Source organism: Emydura macquarii, unplaced genomic scaffold (assembly GCF_026122565.2).
Source record: "Emydura macquarii macquarii isolate MOO-44397 ecotype Brisbane River unplaced genomic scaffold, CSIRO-AGI_Emac_v2 contig_67, whole genome shotgun sequence".
NCBI lineage: Eukaryota > Metazoa > Chordata > Testudines > Chelidae > Emydura > Emydura macquarii.
Window position 1 is genome coordinate 12,031,851 of NW_027130204.1, and position 25,542 is coordinate 12,057,392.

Below are 25,542 nucleotides of genomic sequence, written 5' to 3' on the forward strand. Positions count from 1 at the left end.
AAATGCTCCTGCAATCCAAATAGGAAGTAATCATAACTTATATTTTTTCATTATTCTACATTTGTCATCCAACCCTGAATGTGAGTGTTCTTCTTCGAGTGCTTGCTCATGTCCTTTCCATATTAGGTGTGTGTGGACCACATGCACCGGTGCCAGAGATTTCCCCCTTAGTGGTATCCGTAGGGCCTGCTCTAGTGCCCGGTGGGGTCACGCGTGGATATACAACGGTATATAGGCGCTGCTGGCGCCCCTCTCTCTCAGTTCCTTCTTACTACCCGTGACTGTGCTGGAACAAACTCTTGCTGCGGTAAGCTCTTAAAACCCGTTGGTTTCTTCCTTTTTACCTTAGTGTATATAGTTAAAGTGAGTTAGCTGTTAAGCATTAGTTTTTCTTAGACATACTGTAGGTTTGATGACGCAGGCCGGGAAAGGCATGCCCCGGTCCCCAGGCTTCAAGCTGTGCATTTTCTGTAAGAAGCCTATGCCGGTTAACGACCCTCACCAGAGCTGCCAAAAATGCTTGGAAGGGGCTCACATGCATGACAAGTGCAGGATCTGGAAAAGGTTCAGGCCTCGCACTAATAAAAGACCGTGACATCAGACTGAGAGCACTCCTAACGGAGGCAGCACTAAGACCAGCCTCATGTACATTGGCATCGGGGTGGAGTGACCCCGGCACTGACTTCCTCCTGGCGCTGGTTATCATCCCTGGTGCCGAAGAAAAAAACCTAGTGGCGTGGATGCTCCATGGCTAAGCCTGGAGGATCGGGTCTTCTCCAGTCAGGTCCAATAAGTCCTGTTGGGAAGTAGGAAACCCTCCATTAGAATGTCATACCCAGCCAAATGGAGGCGTTTCATCTGCTGGGCATGTGATCGGAATCGCTCCCCGATTAAGTATCCAAGCCATTTTAGATTATCTCTTACACCCGAACCAACAAGGTGTAGCCTTATCGTCAATTAAGGTACAGCTGGCGGCCATATCAGCAATTCATCCTTCTATCCAGGGCAAATCAGTCTTCTCACATGAGATGACAGCCAGCTTCCTCAAGGGCCTGGAAAGGCTCTTTTCACTGGTATGCGACCCGATTCCTCAGTGGGATCTCAACTTGGTCCTATCAGGGTTTACTGGGTCCCCCTTTGAGCCCATGGCATCTTGCTCTCTTCTACATCTATCCTGGAAGGTCTCTCTTTTGGTGGCAATTACTTTGGCAAGGTGAGTCTTGGAGATCAAGGCCCTGACTTCCAAACCCCCTTACAAGGTACTCTAGAAGGACAAGGTTCAGCTGTGCCCTCACCCAGCATTCTTGCCGAAGGTGACATCACAATTTCGTGTCCACCAGGCCATGTTCCTGCCAGTCTTCTTTCCGAAGTCCCACAAGTCCAATGAGGAAAGGTGTGTGCATACATTCAACATCAGGAGAGCTCTGGCGTTCTACATTGATAGGATTAAGTCTTTTCGCAGATCCATGCAGCTGTTCGTTCCAACTGCTGAGTGGATGAAGGGGCTGCCAGTGTCATCCCAGAGGATATCATCCTGGGCCATTGCCTGCATCTGAGCCTGCTACAAGTAGGGGATGGATCATGCCTTCGGTTTCACTAACGGCCCACTTTACAAGAGCCCAAACATCATCAGAGAGGCCTTCCTGGCTCAGGTCCTGATACAGGACATTTGTAGAACTGCAACTTGGTCTTTGGTCCATATCTTCACAGCCCATTACGCCATCACTCAACAGGCCCAAGATGATGTGGGCTTCGGCAGAGCAGTATTGCAAGTGGCACATCTGTAAACTCCTAGTCCACCTCCAGAGATACTGCTGATAAGTCACCTAATATGGAATGGACATGAGCAAGCACTCGAAGAAGAAAGAACGGTTACTGACCTTCGTAACTGTTGTTCTTTGAGATGTGTTGCTCATGTCCATTCCACAAGCTACTCTCCTTCCCCTCTGTCGGAATTCTGGCAAGAAGAAACTGAGAGGGAGGGGTGCCGGCGGCGCCCTCCTATATACCAGCACATGTGTCTGCGACCTTAGAGGGCCCTAGAGCTGGCCCTATGGATATCACTGAGGGAAAAATCACAGGCATTGGTGCATGTGGTGCACACACACCTAATTTGGAATGGACATGAGCAACACATCTCGAAGAACAACAGTTACGAAGGTCAGTAATTGTTCTTTTTGTGGTGTCTGAGTCGTTGCCTAACGATCTGGCTTCAACTCCTGATTATTGATGATTAGCGGTAGCTGATGGGCTGAGCACTCGAATCACGTGGGATATTTTCTGGTTCGGAAGACTGGCTTTTCATGAACGTTCTTGGAGACGAAAAAATCATGTGTAAAAGTTCATTGAAAATTAATAAAAAGGATTGCAAAATGTGTGTGAATGTTCTGTTTTTTCTACCCAGTATTCTGAGTTTTAGTGCCTATTAACAGACGCCTATAAGATAACTTGCTTGACTGCTGAGACTGCATGTAGCAAAACACACACTGCCAATAAACATTCCACTGTCCCTCGTTACAGTATTTGTTTATGATTTAAAAAGCATTTCCAAGAAGTCTAGGGGCCATGCCCATGTAATCTGTAAATTTGCTTTGTTTTGCTTCAGACAAGGTGGTGTTTTGTCTTATCCACTTAAGCAGAGCTGGGGGTTTGTTTGTCTGATCGTTTTAATGGCAATAGCTTATAACATTCAGCAAGGACCCTCCAAAAAGAGAGTGAAAGAGAGTTGAACATGGCATTTAACTGAAAAAAATATTTACCTTTCAGGTCAATAAATCTGAATACTCATTGCAGCAGAATTCACTATCTGCTTCTTACCTCCATTTACAGATGAGCAAACTTTAAGGTTCAAACTGATGAAGTGATTTGCCCCAGTCACACAACTAATCAGTGGCATTGCTGGTTATAGAACCCAGAGGTCCCAAATCTCAATCCATTGCTCCACATCTTGTTCTTTAGAACTTTTAAAGTTCCGTGAGTTTTTGGAGATCTGCTCTAGCGGCTTATTGAAACACTGCATTGTACCGATGAGGATGTGTGCATAATGCATCTATATTTTATTGTAGGAAAGTGGATCGTGTTATGTTAAGGCACTGAGGAAATAGTCATCAGCTCCTCAAAGGAAGAAGACACTTGTGGAACTCAGGTAGGAAGATTTTTATTCTCAGTCAGCTGGTAAAATACATATGGGTCTTTTGTCTTTCCTAGCCAATGCATCATGGCTTATGCTTTAGCCACTCATCTGGTGGCTATCAAGGTTCATCAACTCTTTTGAGAAGCAGTTCTGTGTGGTTAAATAATCGATGGCAATAATAGAATACTGCAAACAAGGCCCTTGGTATAAACATTCACTGGTTACCTTGGTTTAACTTTATTGATTCTAATATACAGTACAGATAAGTGACTCTTGCCCTGGCCATTCCAGCTGCAAAATAGAGTAATAGTATGTTCTGCAAGTCCCCAGTAAAATGCACTTGTAATAAACAAACTGTAGCAATTTCTTAGTAGAGAGGCCAGAGTAGTTTCAATGAAGTAGTGTTCACTATTTCATATCCAGGTGTAGTGACAAACGAAAAGTACACAAAAAGTAATTTTGTTTGTTTTTGTTTTGTTTTTTGCATATTAAGACATTTCCTTCAAACTTGTTCTACTCTTTGTTTGGTTTTAATAGCCTTTAAAATACCTAAAATGATAGGTTGTTGCATCTCTGTCTTTGGCATAGTTCCAGAGTATCCTAGGGGTTCTCAAGTCTTTTTGCAGCATGGTCCACATTTTGTCATGTGAATCGGGTGCCCTCCCACTTGTTGTCACGTGGATCATCTCCAATTCCACTCTCAAGAATGACTCCATGGCACAGCATATGTGGGGAAGTAACCTTAGGGAAATGTTTCATGTATTTTCAGTTGTTTCTAATGCAGTTTAGCAGCTGGGAATAAGGAGGAGGAATCAGTACCATGTGACTATCCAACTTTCTGCTGTTCACCAGTTTATTGTCCCTGGATCATAATCTGAGAGCCCATTTTGAGAGAATTGGCGTTAATGATCGAATAGACTTTCCTTGTCTATTACTACCAATGTTTCTCCGCAGCACTTCCATATTGGTGAGGTGCAGATGGTTGACCTGAAGCATTTCTTGATCAATGTTTCTTTCCAGCTTCATCTCCAATCACCCCCTGCTCATACCCACACTCTTATTTCAGGAACCAAGTGAGAAAAAATTGTTTGACCAATATTTATACGCTGAGGTGGGAGGGGAGGGTATCGTGTAAATCTTGCTTCCAGCAGAAAATGCCATCCCAGTTTTACCTCTGATAATTAGAAACAGTTCTGCCACGGCCACCAGAGCAAGTTAGTGATGTGTGCCTGCCATTTGCTGTACTTTTTTTACTGCAGTGCTGCCTTCGTGTGTGTGTGTGTGTGTGTGTGTGTGTGTGTGTGTGTGTGTGTGTGTGTGTGTGTTTTAACGAAGAAAACAAATCTTCACTGGTATAGCACTGTCGCTACCCCCCCCCCCCTTTCTCCTACATCTTGAATCATTACTTACAAATACTGATAAAAATGGAAGGCTATTATTCAGGCTTACACTTTAAGTCATCTTTGGTCACACTCAGCAGAACTTGCATGGACAAATCCATTAATTAATAGTACTAACTAAAAATCAAATCGGAAAATGGGATGACCAAAAAAGGGAGTGCAATTAACTAAGTCTTCACAGGGGGGAGGAAGGTCTTAATTATTTATACCAAGAATCAGAATTGTGCAGAACAAGAATGATAAAACTTGCTTTAGAAGACACTGGAAATAGTTTTGTAGTGGTGTCCTAAAAGGTCTGGCTTTGTGCCCAACATCTGAACAGAGGTCTAAAGACTTGATCCTTTCAGTACAAAATAATACGATGTGTCCAGGGTTATAGAATGCAGCCAAATAATCTTTAAAAACAACCTTGTTTTTAAAATAGGGCAGTTTACAGTCTAGGGTATGCTGCCCTGGCCATGGATTCTGGCTTCAAAGAAATTTTTTCCCCTTTTTCATTCCATGAAGAAACTCAGGGGAAAGAAGTTCCTGGCTGTGCCTTCAGGTCACGTGGTTTCACTGCTGTAGAGCTGGAATGTTTGCTATGGTATTTCCGGAGGCTTCATAAACACAGAAAGAGCAGGTTTTTTATTTTTTGCCAGCACAACGACATTACAATCTGGGAGAGCTAAGAGCTCAAATGATTAGGGTTTCTGTTACAAACTGTGCAAGTGTCTCTCTAAAATGTACATTTTTAATGAAGGGAAAATCAGAAAAACCATGTCAGGCAATTTTTTGTTGTTGCACATGTGTGAGAGAATAAATCAGTTGTTATTGAAATGTAATTCTTGGCAAGCTAAATAGTAAAGCAAGCCCCTCTGTTTTAGATGCTCTTAAGAGTTCACTTTTGACATGTCATTTTAAAAGGCATTCTGTAATCTGATTTGATAGCTGTCATCTTGTAAACTAGAGTAATGGAAACAAAATATGATCACTCAAAGAAGGTTATAGAGAAGAACCATTTCTTAAGTCTTGCTGTCTCAGTGTAGAAACCCCAGGTCAAATTAGAAGAGCTCTGAATTAGTTCTGGCTCCTGGGATCATGCAGTTAAGATTATGCAAACCTGCTCTTTCTCATTGTAAAAAGAATATGCATTCCTTCTGAGACTCGGTAAACACCAATCCAGACTGGGTTGGAAGATGGGAGTGTGAGGCTCTCAATCTTGGTCAGGATGGGGCCATTCCACAAGTGACTGGTTAGTGGAAGCCATATCAATACAGCTTTATCCATAAGTGAGATTAGTGATTAGTGATCAAATTAGAGGCAGACATACTGGTCCCATTGCAGTTGCACAATATGGCACAGTGGCCTTGTTTAAACTTCAAAAGTATATACCTGCTCTCAAGCACTGTGTTGAAACAGTATAACAAAATTCTACAATACAATACAGCCAGGGAAGAGCCATTTGCCCTGAGAATAGCAAACACGGGCTTCTTGTTGAGGAAATAATCTTCCTTCTGTAAAACGGGAGTCCTCTGGACTTCTCAGAAAACTCTCCAACTTATTTTACTTTCTTATTAGTGTTGTTTGGACAATGGTAAATATAATCCATGGAAAAAATTGAAAGAATTGAAAAACTTGGTTACAAAAATTGCTGAAATTGTCAGGGTTTTGTTGGGGTAGGGGGGATTTAAAAAACCTGGAGCTTCTTCAGGTTTTCACTGAAATTAGAAAATTTTGAAAAAGGAACATTCTGTGAAAATATTCATCTTTAAAAATGAAAGACCATTTTTCATAAACAAAAATGCTTTTGACATGCTCCATTAAATTGTTATGGTAACTTCTAGGGGCCCCAACATAGATCTGGAGCACATTGTGCTAGATGCTACACCAAGTCCCAGCGATCATACACTCTTAACAGACAAGACAGAGAAAAAGACCTGGAAAAGGAAGTAGTATCACCCCCATTTTATGGTTGTGGAACTATGGCAGAGAGCGAGATTAAGTGACTTAAATGAGTTCAAACAGGAAGTCTCTGGGCGAGTCTAGAATTGGGCCCAGTGTTCCTGCATCCTAGACCAGCACGTTAACCACAAACCGTCCTTCTCTGATTAGCTCTCCTTCTTCAGCAATTCATCTTTACTGTGAATGGCTATTCCTATTTAATGAGAGTATCCTGGTTTGGAAGTAGTCTCAGTGGCTTTATTGAAACTGGAATATTTTCCTTTTACCAATAAATACGGGGATCTCTGGTCATGCCAGGTGCCACCTGTCTGTCTCTGCTATTAGCACTGAACTCATGTGACTTGTGTCCAAGGTTTGTTGCAAAAGTCTAACAGAAAGAGGACAGGATACTGAGTGGAGAAGATTCTTAAGTGGGAAAGATGGATGACAGGCAAGCTGCAGGTGAACAGGTGAGAAAACAAAAAAAGACCAGCAAACCCAGGACAATAACAGATGACAAAGAAAGAAGGAGAAGGAGCAAAGGACAAGAAGAAGTAGGAGCTCTGAGGAGGGAAAGGAATGTAAGAGATTAAGGGGAAAAAAGAGCAAGGTTCATGGAAGGAAAATATTATATGAATGGCAGGAGCCTGAAGCTTGAGAGAAGTATAGAGAGAAGTAAATGTACCAAACCTTGGGTATAAAGGCTGCAAGAGGTGTGGGTGGGAAAGAACAGCAGTTCTGGGTTTTGGAATGGGGTCACGCTGTTCATCTTCTGTCCCATTATTTTTCCCAGGACCAAATGGAAGTACAGCTAACGGCCCTACCTCTTAAAATTCCGCATCAGTGAATAGGGTCTTATAAGGGCTTCCTGCAGGGTGCACCATTGGATGAGTTGAATTGTTATTGCGAACCTTAAGGGTTCAGGGATCATGTGAATAACATCACTGTTAAACATCAGTGATAAAAAAGGAGATTCAAAGAGCCATGTATATATTCCATGTTAGAGAGCACTTAGACAATCCCGTATGTCACTCTGGCCTTCTGAGAGGCTATTTTTAGCCATAAAATGCTGGTCCGATCTACAGGGCCTGGGTCAAATACTCTTCCTTGATAAACAGCTGGTTCTTATCTCTCCTCCTGTTACCATCAAGAGGTCACCAAAGCAGATGCTTAGCTGTTCCTTTAGATTGGTCCCTGGAAAGCTATTGACATGTTCAGGAAATGGAAATGGTCCAATAGCACCTATAGATCAGAAGAGTTCTTTCCCCACCCAACGCAGGCTGCAGCTTGTATTTGATAATTTGTAGGTTTCTGTTAGGTACTTTAGCCTGGTTTGGAGGAAACTATAGAACTTGTTAGGCTGACTATCAAGGTGTTACCCTATAGCAGCTGTATTATGGTTGGGAAGTTAAAGAAACAGGATGCCCTATTTTATAACCCTTTACTAACTATAGCCCTCTGATTTCTCTGAGTGCAGCTTGGAATGACGGAAGGGAAATCTCCTTACCTGGGAGAGGCTAGAGTTCTCCTTTGGATGGCGAGCATGGGATACAGTGCAATCTTAGTGAATTCATCTCCATCTTAACCTCTGTGAATTGCTATTCAGTTTTACTCCAAAGCCTAGTTTGTCCCTTGGAACATCCCAAGAAAGAGATAGTGTCTGTAGGTTTGTCATGACCTAAGAAATAGAAGCCAACAGCAGGCAGATTTGCAGTACAGAAAACTATGTAGTTCCTGTAAACTGAAGAGCAGTTTCCACTTGGGCCGTATTCATGGGAGGCTGGGCGGGACCAGAGCACAGTCTGTGGCCTCGCCCTCTTCTCCACTCCTCCCCTGAGATCCTGCCCACGCTCCACCCATGCTCCGCCCCAGGCCTTTCTCTGGCTGGTCTCCTCCCTTCTGTCACTCACGCCTCTCAGGGGAGAGGGCAAAGAGGCACAAGTGCTGGGTAGGGGAGGGGGCGAAGATGCATGAGCGGCAGCTGGGGAGGAGCCTCAGGGAAGGGCGCTGTGTGGAAACGGAACCTGGGCTGAAGAGGAATGAGGCAGAATGGGAGCTTCTGCCAGTGGCTCTTTGTCCAAGCCTATTATACCCGACGCCTATGGCTGTATTCCCTTCTAAAGCCAGGTGGGGAGGAGGTCTTGCAAAGGCTTTGTACATAGTGACTATTTTGGAAGTGCGCTCTCACTTTCATTAAATATTGTAAATTAAGACAGGCTGCAGCAAGTGCTGCCTTGTGCAGCAGAGTTACCCCTGTCTGTTTCCTTTGTCTACCTTGCTTCAGGGTTTGAAACCCATACATGTGGGTTGAGGCCTGTACTGAACCTAATAATGAGTAGGTTTTTTTAACACTCCATTTTTTTCCTGGGTTGTCTGTGTGGAACCGGCATAGACTAGAATGGGAATGAATACCCATTGATCTGTGACTAGAGAAGCCAAGTGACAGAAAAACAATCTTCCGGTAAAATTGCTCCTTAAATAACACTAGTCTTTTACATGTGAAACAAATACTATCTTAATCAGATTAAATATAAGAGTGCTAGAACTTTGAGCTTATGTTTTCTACAAAAGCAAAGCTTGATACAGAGGGAAAATGTGTTTTCAATGCAGCATTATCTGCTTGTACTAGGTTTGTCAAAGAGAGCACAGATAAATGTAGAGAAATACCCAACTAACTCTGCATAGTTTCTAACTGAATACATCTTTATTAACGCTGTACTTGAGTTGTCTTCAAGGCTGTTGTACTGTCTCATGTAACGCCCTGGTAAATACCCAACTGGAAAAAAAAAAGACACTAACATAACTCCTTAGATAGTGCAAACATTGCATATAAGTTTCATTTCCTGGAGGTAAAATGTCGCAATGCTTTCCCTTGTCTCTTAGTTTATCTTGCCATTATGTGAGAGCTGAGTCTTAGTGGGAACACCAAAGGGAGTTTCTGAAATTCATTTTTCTTAAACGGAAGTTTATTTTTGGGAGGCCATTTTGCATGAACAGACTTTGTCTTCCAAAGCCATCTTAAGCCCTCTAAGCCTTTGTAAGGAAATCTTCTATAGGGCAGGCAAAAGGATTCAGGGTTGACACTCTCTCTCAGGAACAACGCTCTCCTTATTGAATTTCACAGTGATTAGGAAAGATGGAGTAATGAAAAGTGAGTAGAATAGGTTCTATTTTTGACAAAGGATTTGTCTACTCTGTGTTCTTAGAACTGGTGAAGTTATACCAACATAACTGCACCAGTGTAAACCACCTAAAGTAGACACACTACGGACATATCCTGATTCCATACGGGCGGGGATAAATTATACTGCTCAGCACTTCCACATTAGGGATTTGTACTACACAGGTTAGAAAAGAAAAACTCAGTGTAGACAAGCCCTTAGTTTGAAGTACCTTCCTCTGGAAATAGGACTTCTTGTGGGGGTGTTTTTTGGTTTGTTTGTTTTTTTGGTCTGCACTGCTTTAAAGGAGACTAAATAAGAGCAATTTTAAAATACTAGATCATCCTGTAACCTTACAGGAGGGTTATTTCTGTATCTTGTGCTAGAAAACATTTTATTTTGATAGGGGGAAGATCCAAGCATATTTTTGTGGCCTTTTAAAGCGTGTTAGCTTACATTTTTTTTCTGTGTTTGTAGAGATATAGTTCCAAAAGAAATAAGATACTGCCTGTGTCTTTATTTTTTTTGTGCAATGTAAAAACAGTTATTGGCTAACTGGCTACAATTTTACTTTTTTTCTTAATCTTGTTTATCTGTTCAGTGTGTTCTTCCAGCTAACAGACATGTATGTATTGTTCTAGAAGGTCTTTTATAAGTTGTTCTAGGAATTGACATGTTTTAGTGAAATGCATGTGGAAAAAATAATTGGGTAATATGACTTGTATGACACAAACAATTCTATAAAATTAAACAAAACATAACAACACATGGGCTAGAACCTGGCTGGTGAAATTTACTTCAGTTTACACCACCTTCATACAATATGAGCTTTAACATAGGTACATTGCAAATTGATCTTAACTCTGAAATTCCTTCCCTTGTGTGTATCTAGATATGTCCCGTAACCTTTCTTTAATCTGTTTTTTACCTTACTTTAATCTAGTTTGTATTTTTAAATTTCCTCTAGATTTATTACAACAATATGAAAAAGATGGGGAGGGAGAGAAAATCCTTTGAAATGCACATTAATGTCCTGCTTGTGTAAATGCCGGTTGAAGTCATAACGATATGTAAATTGGAGTTTAATACACACACACACACACACACACACACACACAAAGTGCTATGTAATGTGGCTGAACATGTGAATGGAAGAGAGAGAGGCAAGTCTGGTGAATGTACAAGTGAATGTAACTGATTTTACATGTAAATGTGATTTAACATGTGAATGAAATTGATTTTCAATTTAAAGTAGTTCAGCTGTTTGTTGAAAATGTGTAGTTTACCTTACAGACCACAAAGTTTCCACAGGACAGTTTTTGAGCTGGACAGACACCAAATGGCCCCATATGCAGAAAATTCCTTGTTTGAAATCTCCTAAATGAACATAAGCTAAATTCGGCTTAAAAAAGGTAACGATGAGCAAAGATCATGTCCTCTGATGGTTTATTCACTGGGGACTCTTACTGGTTTCTAACCTGAAACATATGCAGTGTAAAGCCAAAATAAACAAACAAAAATTAAAAAATGTACTTAAAGAGGAGGTGTGCAAGTGAAAGCAACAGTTTTGAAAGTTGCTTTAGACCCGTTGTCCATCTACTCTCTAATATCACCAGATGCTTCAGAGAATATAACAAGAGACCTCGCATTGGCAGATGTCGGATAATCTTCCCCCCATGTTAGGTGTCTGGTAGTCCCTAATAGTTAGTTAGAGATTGGTTTGAATCCTGAAGCATGACATCATGTGGCAGTGATTTCCACAGTCTAATTACACATTAGAAAAAGTGTTTGGTGTAATTGGTCTTGAATTTGCCACCTGTTAATTTAATTGAATGGTCCATTGATCTTATGTTATGAAACAGAGAGCACAGGAGCTTCTGGCTTAATTTCTCTAGACCATTAATTATTTAATATACTTTTATCATGTCCCTTTCCCAAGGTAAACAATCCCAGTCTTTTCAATATCTCTTCATAGGAGAGTTTCCTTATGGTCCTCATGACTTTTTTATTGATATTTTATTGATTCTGCCCCCCAGAATAAGGAGAGAGCAAAACAAAAACAAACAAACAAAGTTAAGGAATTGGCAAGAAAGGGGAACAGGGAAAGAAAAGAAGAATGACATCTTGGTTTCCATGAGTGAGAAATTAATCAAAGATTTCTAATAAGTCATGCCAAATCTTTTCAAATACGTCTGAAGACCCTCTGCTCTAAAATGTTACCTGGTCTTCAGCTGCCAGATTAGCCAAGTTGCTGAGCCAAGCTCCTATCCCGGGAGGAAGCCTGCTCTTCCCTCTAAACAACATGTGTCCTTTGGCTACAAGCACTGCTCTAGAGAACCAAGCGTTCCGTGAGTTGCAGAGGTGCCAAGATGATGAGATATATCCCAAAACACAGTTCTGGGAAGTAATTTTTAAGGAGGTCTCCATTATCATATTATTCCTCCTGCCTACTCCGAGCCAAAAGGCTGTATCTTGGACAGTCCCCAAACGTGGGAGCCTGTGTGGCTCTGGGAAACTGAAATCCCTAAACATTTTGGCCTTTATCTCATCCTCCTCTAATTCTTTAATATTCTGTTTGTGGTGGCGTGACCAATACTGCACAGAGTACACTAGGTGCGGCCGCACCACTGATTTATATCGTGGCATATACTTACTGTATAAACCTCCATTCCAGTGTGATACAAGGTAATATTTCATTCTCCGTGCTCATTCCACCTTTGCTCTCTCTGCTGAGACTACCAGTAGGGCTGCTACATGGGGTGTAGTTTTCCTTTGTTTGGTCATATTGATTCCTGCCCACTAGGAACCGGACTGAGGCCCATCGAACATCTGTCAAATGGTAATGTCTTTCAGACATTACCCTTCTGCACCTGATTTGAACTGATGACCTAGAAGTGAAATGCTCCTTATTCCCATTACCAGTCCCCAGAGACATCCACTCCTTCCCATCCCCACACCCACAACTGTTTATCTGCTGCCTTAGCTCTTGCAGTCCTACTGACGTCCCTGGAGTGCCCGTGGTTCCTGTTCCTTCCATCTGTTGTCTGTAGTGGCACTAGTCGGCCTCAGAAAGCTTTCCTCTTATCAATCATGCTGTAATAGCATTCAAAGCACTTCAGTGTCTCTGCACTGGCAGGCAATAGAAAAGAAACAGGCTCAAATAGCCAGGAGCAGATACACAGAAGATCAGGACATGAAAGGGTCTGTCAGTAGTAGGAACTGTGTGTAGGGGGAGGGGAAAATAATTTGTCTGAGTGGACAAGGACAGTACTAATGAGTGAGTAGCGGGGTAGCAGTATTAAAGAGGAAAAGGCCTGATTATTCCAGATGTAGGCTTGCCACCGTAAATGGTTTTCACTCCTTGTCTTTGGCTTGTGTATTTTCTCCTGTTTTTCCTTTAATTTTTCCGGGGTATTTTCTCTCAGCTGTAAGCTGCTTCATTATGAGGGAGATGAGTAGTCCAGTATCCTAACTGGAGAACGAGAAGAGAAATTAACCTAAAATACAAGTTAGAAACCCACAGAATTTCCCAGGGGAAAAGTTTGCTCTTGATCTCGACCCTCTGCCCCTGACATTTTCTGTAACGAATGCCCTTGCTTGTCTGTTAGCAAACGTTCACAGCTGAATTATACATTGGTTATAGGAGGGTACCAGACCTTTATCCCTTAGTGCCATTAGTTATGAAAAAAATCGCTAAATGTATGAAATACTCATCTAGTAACAGGAATTATGTAAAAATGGAACTGGAAAGCTAGAGTTTGTATACTCTGCTTTGGAAAACCAGGGCACAGCAAAGCCTGCAAGCCACATTCTCAGCTGCCATAAATTGCCCTACTTCTGTTGATTTCAGTAGGTTTAGCAGCAGTTATACATTTTAACGTCAGCTGAGACTGTTCTTATGTGCATGCTGATGATGCTTGGGAAATTTCCCAATGTTACTGGCAGTGGGAGGGGTTGCCAGCATTGAGAAGACGTGTGTGAGAGAGACAGAAAATTTTGAAACATCCAAGTGAAAGCTAGACTAGTCTAGCCTTTTAATGAAATAACAAAATGCTTCCTCAGCACGTCATATTAACTCTTCTGTCACTCGATTCAATGGTCCTCAAATTATTTCTTTCCTCCAAAGTTTTTCTGTCGCACACAAACCTTAATGCATCGCTGGTGCTAACTCACTTGATGTTTAAAAAGCCATTTTTCCGTTTAACAAATGTCCTCAAAAAAGACAATATCAACCTTCATTAGTCGTAAAATTGCTTTTATTAAACTAACTTGGGGATTGTATCTGTGCTAAAGACAGAACTGAATAATGATTTGTCTCTTGGAATTAATTTGAAATTTCAGCGGCATTGAATAATATTTTAGTGGCAGCATAATCCTGTATGTTTCATATTAAGTCTGCAGATACTGCTGCTACTAGAAGAGCCCTAAAGTAGTTAAATGACACTATAACACCACAGTATTACATTCAGGTCATTAGGAGGCATTTTATAGGATTGAGGATATTTGGCAGAATGTCAAGGGTGAACTGTATAAACGGTGTTTACTTTGCCTCTCCAAATGCATAGATTAGAGGTTTTATAAAAACAATTACACCTAACGCACCCGACGGCTCTTTCTCTGCCTCAGCCCATAACATCATCTGTCTGCTGCTTGCCCCGCTAAATCCTTACTGGAACAAATGCTGAGAGAGGAAGAGAACACAGTGGAAATAAAAAACATGAACATTTACAAAGATAGCTCAGTTGGTGGATGACATAACTGGGGAAACCTGGATTGGACGCATTTTCAAATCCATACCAGTTTTACAGAGAATATCTGCTTAAAGATTTTCTCCGTTGGGGCCAGGTGGTAATTCTACATTGATTGAGAGTTTCTCTGTTCTAATCTAAGCAGTCAATGGCTAGTGCATTATTGAGGATTTGGTCTTCCTATAATGCATCAGATATTGGAAAGGTTCAGAACGAAGGCCACGATTTTCAGACATATAAGGCTAAATTTGACTTCCTCCTGAGGAGATTTTGAAAGGCGCAAAGGGCAATTAGGCACTCATTGCCTGTTAAAGTACAATGAGATGTGGGCCATTTACCTCCCCTTTGTGTCTTGGAAAATCTTCCTCTAAATTCATATTTAGACACCTTAATCGGTGTGTTGATTTTCCAAAAGTGCAGTAGAAGGCCCTATAGACTTCAGTGAGAAATGTCAGGTGCTCAGCAGTGGAAATTTTAAAAAATGGCAGAATCTGCACGGATAGCAACTTGCAATTCTACAAGCAGTGCACAGGATGCTGGTGGATGGGAAGGTTGCAGTGTAAAGTAAGTTGCAATAATAAATTAGATGAATGAGATAAATTAACATTTAAAAAGTTCGCATTTTGTAATGTGCTGGCAAGAGCCTGCCACCAAAGTCCATTACATGGCTTAACCTCTGCCACAGAACTTGGCAAATTTACCTCACCTGTCAAATGTGTGATCCTGGCCAAGCGCCTGTAGTTTTTGCTAATGTTTGCTGCACCAAGAACAGAATACAGTGCAAGTTGAGATGCTATAGCATTTAATGATCACCATTGGAAAATCAGCATTTGCCAGCAGCCAAAATGTCTGCAACACTGCACATTCGAAATGTAATGAAGAGTGTGGTATCTCAGTATAAACCTATATTTGAAACTAACAACAGCTGTTGAATGTTGCTAGAATTCAATATGATGTAAAGACATGGGGAGGATGTTGTCTGTGAGGGCTCTGTGACTGGGATACATACTCCCATCCCCTTCTCTGTCCAAAATAGCCTGAATCTTTTGATATATAGGGTACATACAGCAAAATGTACACTCTCCTCTTTCTCTTCAAACATACCCCTCCCCACTTTGTATCACAAATGGCCTAGGCACCACTTAACACTCATAACAGTTTAAGTAGGACTTAAGTGGTACAGAGGCTCAGTTCTGGCCCTCTATATAGAGGAGATTTTCACCAGAAAATCAGCCAGAACAGATGGTCATTTCACAGTTATGGTGATGATTTAAAAGTAATCAGCCTTCATTTTAAAATGGGCAGCATGACCTTAGCTTCCTGCTCCATGTTGCTCTTCTGTGAGATGGGTTTATAAAGTGAAAAGTCAATGGGTTCTTTTTGAAATTTCCCTAGACAGACAGTCCACAGCCGGGGATGGGTCTCTAGTGACCTAGGAGGCTGGTAATTAATCACAGGAGCTGCCATTTTAAAGTAAAAATAGAGAACTTAAAACATTCATTGGAAAACTTAAATGCAAGAAAGGTGTCAGCATAGTGACCCCTTAGGAGATGATAGGGCAAAATATGTAACAATCTGATGTCGTTCCCTTTATTGCATCAATAAATATTTACCACGTCCATTTCAAAAAGCAAATCGGTGACCAGAAGCTGCCATTAGATTGTCTGATCTTTTTTAAGTGGATTTGTAAGTGTGTTAAGTGTAGCATGATGTTACACTGGCCTGAAGTAAAGTTGAGGATCTTCTGTTCCCCCTACTCCTGCCTAAAGGTTAGAGGCATACCATGGTGAAATAGAAATAGCGCAAGGTTCAGGCTGGGCAGAAACCTTAACCCTGTGCCATCCCAGGCTTTTAATGCATGCTCTTGCTTGCATCAAACGTTGACATGTGGCTTAACATCACCATGCCAGTTCAATTCTCCTTTCCACATATTTGCTGTGGCAGGACCAACTCTGTTTTCACATTTCGTAGTTAGGGTCTGCATGATCCAGCAGCTGAATATTTCCTGCTTTGAGTGAAATTATCTTGCCAGTCCCACTGGTGGTAAATAATTGAAAAACATTTCTCCCCTAGTTTGCTGGAGGCAGATATCTGGAATGCAATCTCCTTTGGCATTCTGTGACATGCAATTTCACCCATCATGGCTGTTTGGATAGACTAATTTTGAACCCGCTGTTAGCCTAGTATTTGGTCTGGAAACTTGCCACACTTTGCTTAAATTCCCTTGTCTGACTGTTGAAACTAGACTTTAAATGAAGCTTGAGTGCAATAAACTAAACCAGCTACACCTACAGCTCATTAAGCCCTTATGACTGTTGGGGAGTTAGTGAGCATAGCACGGCCGATAACAAACCCAAATGTCTATATAAGATTCTACATATTTAACAGGGTTTGCTACTTATTACAGAGTCAATTGGATGCTACTTTATGTAGATATGGAGAGGGTAGCACACATGCCCTGTGCTGCCTTGGTGAAATTTGTTGACTATGCTGTCAGTTTAGTTTATCTTTATTTACAGATCAGTGGATAGCGCATTGCTTTGCTGGCATCCAAGAGATTTCTAACATTTTATCTGTAAGGTTTTGAGGCAAAAGAAAGAAGAAAAGAGTTTCTAAGTGAAGTTGCTAAATAACTTAAGATGACACATTTATATAATTAAAGCTCTTTGCAGGCAATAGATAGAGGTTTATATATGAAACTGTGGGAATTATATCATGTAGTCATAGGTCTTCATAGCTGTTACCAAGCAACAACCCATGATGACATAATGCGATGGAATTTTTACAGCTGTTGTACTGGTGAGAGCCACACTGGTAAATGTGCTATATTATGTTTATCGGCAGATTTTGGGGGGGTCAATGGAAATTACATCATCAGACCACTGGTGGCAATGCAGGAATTGTCTTTAATTATAAGTTTGTACAGTGCCGAGCACAGTGACAAGTAATAGTAATAATAATGCAAGTCATATTGGTGGTGCATTATAAAGTCTGCTAGATATGCATGTGTTTATTATAAGGTATCATATGCAGCTTCCAGAGTGAAGGGTTTTATTCCTGGGAAAGATATATTGTCGAGTATAAATTAAGCCTATTCTTTGAGGAAGAGGAACATCTACAGTAAATACTGCCCCCTCATATCATGCCTCCCACCCAAATCAAGCAGTTTATCTTAGGTCCATTCTGCTGTTGTAGCTTAATACAAACAGCTAAAAACATTAGGTTACCTGGTAGCAATAAATGCTGCTCAAATTATGGATAAGTGCTTTTGCACTTGTACTGCAACTAATTATCTTTGATTCCTTCTGTGATTGGATGATAATTACACAGAAGAGTGTTTGTATTGGCATTTTTATAATTCATAAGTTTCTCAACTTGAAGGGTGTGTAGGTGTTGTGAGCAAGTCTACATATGTCTGCAAAGTTTAATATTTCTGTGATGCACAGTCTTATGTATTTATGTTAACATTATATCCAACTTGCATAGTGATAGGTAAATAGGAGAATTATTAGAGCTTAGGGAAAAATATGTAAAGGTACTAGATGTTAAAATAGAAGCTAAAATCTAGCATTTCAGACTTCTTAATGATTAAGCTAAATGTTTGAAAAGTGGCCCATGTCAGGGATCACAATAAAGTATGTATATGTGCGTGTCTGAAGTTTGGAGGGACAGTGGTTCTTTATAACAGGGTCCCCCAAAATGTTTAGTGTCTCAGGGAAAGTATTCAAAAAGAGATCACTTAAAATATCTTCTCAGCAAAAGTTAGTAATAACGTTAGTAAAAGTAAATATAGTAAAATAATAGTAAAGGTCACATATCTTCTGCAAAATTATTGTTACATTTGGAGACTGAACTTGTTCATTAAAGCATAAAATAGAGGGATTTGAATCCAGCTTTAACTACAAATCTCATCACAACTTAACTCTGGACATTCTGGAGAGCTTCCAGTGTGGAGTGTGATTCACCTCATGCCAGCTGACTTTTCTAGAAGGATCAGAGGCTGCCATTTCAGATTCCAGCCACTACTGTAACATCGCAAATTAAGGTCTCCATTTAAAAGCTATAAATGCTTAAGACTGAGATCTAGTTTTCAATTTTTCAAAAACATCACTAAGTTAGCCCTTTATATACTCATTTTCCACTGACCTTCTTAATAAGTTATCAAACTGTAGAGGCATAAATTCCCCCATTAATACAACCATGTAATACTCATTAGCATGAATGGGAGTTGTATGCAGCAAGAAGAGTGGTAGCCCTTTTAAACGGGTCTGAATGTTAGCAAATTTTATTGTCTGCACTGTTCCCAAGTTAACTTTTGAGCTCATACTTGAAGGAGGAGGATGCTTTTCTCAGGGACTGCGTTATGAGTTAACCCTCAGAGCGTTTTAGAAGTAGTACCTTTGAATATTATCCTTTATTTGCTCAGCGTGAGTTGGTATTAAGGTAGTAACAAATTATGGCTCATTGGAGACACTGGCTTACCAGTGACAAGCCTGGTTTCTATCCTGCTGCCCTTGTGGGCTTATACACAAACTAGGGAAATATAGCTTAGATGGAGCTACTATAAGATGGGTGCATAACTGTTTAGAAAACTGTTTCCAGAGAGTCATCGGTGGTTCACAGTCATGCTGGAAGGGCATATTGAGTGCGGTACCTCAGGAATCAGTCCTGGGTCCGGTTCTGTTCAACATCATCAGTGATTAAGATAATAGCATAGAGAGTACATGTATAAAATTTGTGGACGATACCAAGCTGGGAGAGGTTGCAAGTGCTTTGGAGGATAGGATTAAAATTCAAAATGATCTGGAGAAACTGGAGATGGTATGGAGTAAATAGGATGAACTTCAAATAAGGACAAATAGGGTTGCCAATTTTGGTTGGATCTATTCCTGGAGGTTTCATCACATGACATAATCTTTAATTAAAGATTTAATCTTTATTTCCTGGAGACTCCAGGACAATCCTGGACTGTTGGCAACCTTACAAATGCAAAGTACTCACCTTCAGAAGGAACAATCAATTGCACATATACAAAATGAGTGATGACTGCCTAGGAAGATGTACTACAGAAAGGGATCTGAGGGTTACAGTGGATCACAAGCTAAATATGAGTCACCAGGTTAACACCGTTGCAAAAAAAGCTAACATCATTTTGGACTGTATCAGCAGGACTGTTGTAAGCAAGACACGAGAAGTAATTCTTCTGTTCTAATCAGTGCAGATAAGGCCTCAACTGGAATATTGTGTCCAGTTCTGGGCACTACATTTCAGGAAAGATGTGGACAAACCGGAGAAAATCCAGAGGAGAGCAACAAAAATGATCAAAGGCCTAGAAAACATGACCAAAGATCATGGAAAGATTAAAAAAACTTGGGTTTGTTTAGTTTAGAGAAGGCCGAGGGGGGACATAAGTTTTCAAGTACAGTAGGACCCCAGAGTAACGAACACCATTTCAATTAAGATGGTTAAAAGCAGCATTTTTCTCCTCCATAGTAAAGTTTCAAAGCTGTATTAAGTCAATGTTCAGTTATAAACTTTGGAAAGAACAATAATGTTTTGTTCAGTGTTACAAACATTTCAGGGTTACAGACAGCCTCCGTTCCCAAATTGTTTGTAACCCTGAGGTATGTAAAAGGTGTTACAAGGAGGAGGGTGAAAAATTGTTCTCCTTAACCTCTGAGTATAGGACAATAAGCAACAATTATAACTGTGCTTAACTTGCAGCAAGGAAGGTTTATGTTGGACATTAGGAAAAACTTCCTGTCAGGATAGTTAAGCACTGGAACAAATTATTGCGGGAGGCTGTGGAATCTCCCTCATTGGAGATTTTTAAGAACAGATTAGACAAACATCTGTCAGGAATGGTCTAATTATTACCTAATCCTGCCTTGAGTGCAGGGGACTAGCCTAGATGACCTATTGAGGTCCGTTCCAGTCCTACATTTCTATGATTTGGTGTCCCCAGAGAATTAACCAAACTGGCCTATTTTATTAAATAGAGCCATTAGAATTTTTTGAAGCAAGCAGTACAGTGATTTGAGTTTGGGTTGTGTAATAGGCCCATCATATAGCTGTAGTATAATCCAACCTTTTTGTTTTGTTTTGTTTTAACTTGCCTCAGTTTTCCATGTCTGTGATTATAGCATGGATGAAATACTATAAGTTACCAGCATTGCTGTTATAATGTGAGAAGCACCTAAAGGTGTTTCCTTTTATGGGAATAACTTCATTTTGTCACTGAGATTCTGTGATTTCTTTTCATTTTTGCAGTCTTACAACTGATTTTATTTGACTGCTTTTTGTAATTCTCTCTCTTGCATGCACACACACAACCCATTAGCTCCCTGAAGTTTCCTGCTAAAGTGGGTTACCAGCCTGAGGAAAAGTGGAATCTGGGCTCTAACGCACACTATTAACTTTACCAGCTAGCTTGGGTTGGAAGCACCATTAAATTTGGGTGGGCAGTGTCTGTGTGTGGACAACAGAGGGATTAGATGCAACACCCGGATAAGGTCTTGGGCTGACTTGGCAGCAAAGACTTAACCTGGATGCATGGTTTAAAGGTATGAGTATGACAGCCCTGGAGACTGAAATCCTTTGTTTTTCCACAAAACTGGGACAGCATGTAGAGCAGCATTTTCAGCTGTGCTCTTTCATTGTGCTTAAATCCTGACTGTGATACCCCTCTAGGAGTAACAGGGTGATTGAGGGTCTCCATGGTTATAGAGTTCTTGGCTCCTCTGCAGAGTCTGCAAGAAAGGATGTTGGTTACTGCCATTTGTGTCAGTAGTTTGTGATATGGTCATTTATCCACTAGGACCTGGACTGAGATGAATACCTCATTTCAGACTGGCCATACAAGAGACATCAGAAAATAACTACTTTGGGTTGCTAACTTCCAGCACCACCATAGAACTAAATCTGCCCAAAAGTTTCATAATGAATGTTGTGGGGACATGAGGCTGAAATCTCTGTTGCTGGATAACTGAGGATTATAGGAATATTGCGTAAAGCTCTGTATGTGTGCAAGGAGCTCTGAAGGGTTTGTGACCAAAAAAAAAAAAAAGATTTAATGCTATTGAGAATGCTTCCATATGTATATTAAAAAAATAACGACAGTGGGCTGAGTCTCTGACACATGAACAAGTGTTTTGACTAGATATTCTTTGGATTTAGATACAGGACAGGATTTCATCTAATACGCTAAGAAGACAGGTTTTATTTCATTTTATTTATTTTTTACCTTTTTAACAGGATGAGCCCCTGACAGCCTTAACAGCAGATAACAGTGGTTAGATTGTTGGGGAAATAAGTGTCTTGTGAAGGCATATCAATATTTTAAATACAGTTAATAAAAAATTGCGAGGCATAATCCTATCGAATGAGATACGAGGAGTCTGAAAAACTCTGCTCAATAAACTGATACATTCTTCAGGAAATTGATGATATTTCAAAAGCTGTTTCACCAGATAGTAATCATTGGCTTAGCTTCCCAAAATGAACGTGGAGTTGGAGCATTGAGAGATGCCTGTATCTGCTTATAATGGTGCCTGTTTTGTATTCAGAATTCTGCGCTTATCTTGTAGGGGATTCTGACAATAACAAAACTGATAAAAAACAGTTTCAACCACCGGTGGTTTCTTGTGACCTTAAACATCCTTTAGTTTATGTGTATAGGACTCATTCAAAGAGGATTTGATTATTTCTTTTTTAAAAATGACCAAAAATACTGCGTAATAAGAGCTCTTGCAATTAAAAGATAAGGACACAAAATCAACACCCAAACTGCACATCAGTTCTTTTATACAACCAAAAATTATTTTGGTCATTTGAATGTTTTTATGCTCATCTGCCTACACACATCCACCATAGAATCCTAGTATGTAAAAAGAAAGCAACAGCCTAATGTTTCCTAGAATTTGACGGGGTTGTGGTTAGTCTAGATATTTTTTCCTTGTCCTCAAAAATGTGGAAATGAGGCCGTTTCCAGTTCACACAACAGTATTTAGAATTTGTGTAGTTAGCTAGGTGCAGAGAGCACTTAAGAGCATTGTTTTTCAACACTGGGCAAAAGTGACCTTGTTTTTGTCCTGTGTAATACCGTATTCCTGTAAAAAATATGAATCCCCAGAGCAGCTGTGCTATAGTGAAAATGACCCTAGAAAAGTGTGGTCTTCACTCTCTCCCTTTTTTGACTCCCTTGACAACGTATTCCGGGACGTTTCTTTCTGAAGTTGCCTGAAGTGGGGATAGTGGGCCCTGGAGCCACATATAAGCTCAGAGTTCGTGTCTGGATAGCTGTAGCCTCTGGCAGATCTACTAAGACCTGTGAATGCTCTCGGCTAAAGCTTGGGTCTGTACTGTAGGCACAGGGAGCTGCCAGCATTGCTTGGCCAATATGTTTCTTGCTGTTGGTCTCTGCCAGAGGCTGTTGGCGTTCAGTGCACTGAGCAGCATAGGCAGGTGCTGTCTCCCTGTGCCAAGGCACTGGAACTATGACCAAACATGGGTGTGAGGTTTTTTTGGGGGGAGGGATGTGGGAGGAATGGTAGGGGCAAGAGAGGCTTAGCCACTGTTGCAGGGGAGGAATGGCGTGGCTTAGCCATTATTTCATGGCAGGAGTAGTGGGGTTTAGCCATCACTGTAGTGGGGGAGCTGGTTGCTGAAATGGTGCATCTAATGTGGTTGTCATGTAATCACTGCTCAGGGTGCCCCCATTAAATTGTCATGTGGCACCTGTATTTTTAATAGAGGGCCACTGGCTGGGTTGCCAGCCCTCCAGGATTGTCCTGGAGTCTCCAGGAATTAATGTTTGCCATGTGATGAAACCTCTAGGAATATGTCCAACCAAAATTAGCAACTGAGGCTCTGCATGTTACAGAGAGCCCAAAAACAAGCTGCTTCAACCCTCTGGAGGAGAGAACAGAACAACACCGATTCCTAAAAGCTCAGATCAAAACTTTTAGTGTTTTCAAAGTCTATAGCCCTGCATGGGTCCCTTGTGTCAGCCAAGGGAAAGCCAGAACCAGTTCCACTGTTGTTTCTTTTGTGAGCAAGGTGCAATGTTTTGTGTTTTCAGTGTTGGCACTGCTTTTTTCCTTTTTGTTTCCCCTCCTCCCCTCTTTTTCCAGGGACCTTGGCTTGCTGCTAGTGGGGTGGCAGTAGCAGCTGCTATTGCTGTCCTGTAATTCTTCCCTCTCGGTCACAGGGGACTGGAAAGGAAAAGACGATCTGTCTCAGCAGCAGTCCACCAGCTGCCAGTGCAATGAATAATATGTAAATTTGCAAAATGCAGCTTTTAATTTTGCTTTGCAGTCAGAATGAAAAACCAGAACACACCACCAGTGCCATCACTGATTGATTAATAAAAATCTACGTGCTCTTTGCCAGTGGTCAAATTTTGACAGAAAGTACTTGGAATTGGCTACAAATAAGGAGACAGAAGAATTTTTGCAGACTTTCAGACAGACTAATTAACAATAATACGCTGCACATGAGTGTCTGAGTATATACTATATAAAATTAAGCTGTTGAAGGATACAAAAAAGTGATCTGTGAATAAATGTGAGAAGTTGACTGCATTGTTATTTTGGGGGTCACATGATTCATTTTTTCAAGTATTCAGGCAAAAACTGGGTTATTCATGAAAATGTTAGTGAATGTGAAAGACCCACAAATTTTAGCATAAATGATTCTCCTGAACATTCATACTGGAAGCATGTTGTTTGCTGTTCTTCCTTAGTTGATCACCAGTTCAGAGAGCAGCAACAATACCACAAATAGTATACAGTAGAGGTGAACAAGTCACAAATAACACATGGGCTGATATTTGTTCATTATAAACTCTGGCGAATGTTTATGAATAACAAATGTATTAATAGAAATCAAGATCCTTTCGTGAATAGTCATCAAAATATTGGCTAAATTAGACAGACCATTTATTTTCAACAAATAATTTGACCCAGGAAATGGTGAATAGTTCAGAAGATAATAGCAGTAAAATATTGTTCATCTGTAGAAATTATTCTTGATGTTAAGGTATATCCAGTATTGACCAAAGCTAGAAGGTAATGTATGCAGCCAAATGAGCTGTTTTTACGACAAGTCAATTTTACTGCTAATTTCCCTGGACACACCACTACTGTATCTGTTTTTCTTTAAATACCCTGAAGTCCTTAATCTCATAGGCCACATAGGCACTTCAATGCCTAAACACTAGCACAATAACATGTCTATGCCATGTTGTCGTGGAGAACAGGAGATTTCTCTTAGTGGTGGGAGAATTTGGGGCTGCTGGCAGTCTCTTCTTCCACGGTTGGTTTTATTGAGGGTAGCTAGATGGCTTCTCTTATAAGGGACTTAGGGAAGCCAGTGTTACATTGTCTGGCCCGCTTGAGGTTGTGCACCTGGGATAGATATCCATGATGATACCAGATATAGACTGCAGCTCTGCAGCATGCACTATTGAACAAATCCAAATTTAAGCCACAGCACAAATCTAATTTTGATAAAGTGACCATACTTCACTGTTCTATTAAACATCTGTGAGCGTGTGTGCTAGGTTGGCAGTTGCACTTAACTATTAAGGATGGGTTTTGAACCTAACCTCAGATGGTCCTGGGCTTTGGGGAATTTTGTGGCACTATCTTCACCAGTTAAGGTTATAGGGTGGTATCTTAGACCTGCTACGAAAAGAGCCAGTCCTTGTTTTTGTACACTTTGTGTAATATTACCATTGACCATCTGAAGGAAAAGCATTAGGAAACTCTACTCTCTCTAGTCAGACCATTCCAAATAAATAAACCTACAGGGATGCTGTCAGAATAATTAAGTGTAGGTGCATCTCTGGGACTCCTTGAGGGGAAATTTTTTTTTTAGAATAGTTTAGAGGATAAATCAAGCATATTTAACACAACATCCTCCCTCTCTCATTCCCATTCTCTTACATGCATTGGAAGTTCTTTTTGCTAGACTTTGAATGGCAGCCTGGGGTATATATTGTACCTTGTCCCAAGGCAAATACTATATGACGAAGTTTATTACAGGCCGACCCATTATTCTGTATTACTTTATCAGTTAAAGGCATGAGTGGAGTGTCGCTTGTACATATGCATGGAGAAGCTCAAAACCTTCAAATTTTTGTCTTAATATCTTTGTGCCATTTAATTTAGGCTCTT

The 25,542-nt window shown here is 40.7% G+C and overlaps 1 protein-coding gene across 12 annotated transcripts in view; it reads left to right on the forward strand.

The window, feature by feature from the left end:
* Nucleotides 1–25,542, forward strand: part of ZMIZ1 (zinc finger MIZ-type containing 1) — a 482,416-nt gene that overhangs the window by 158,000 nt on the left and 298,874 nt on the right. For 11 of the 12 annotated variants that reach the window (XM_067539605.1, XM_067539685.1, XM_067539667.1 and 8 more), the window contains one exon: nt 3,066–3,145. The exons of the other annotated variant lie outside the window; for it this stretch is intronic. The gene's annotated coding sequence lies outside the window, so the exon portion shown is untranslated. The remainder of the gene's footprint in view (nt 1–3,065; nt 3,146–25,542) is intronic. 12 annotated transcript variants of the gene reach the window in all.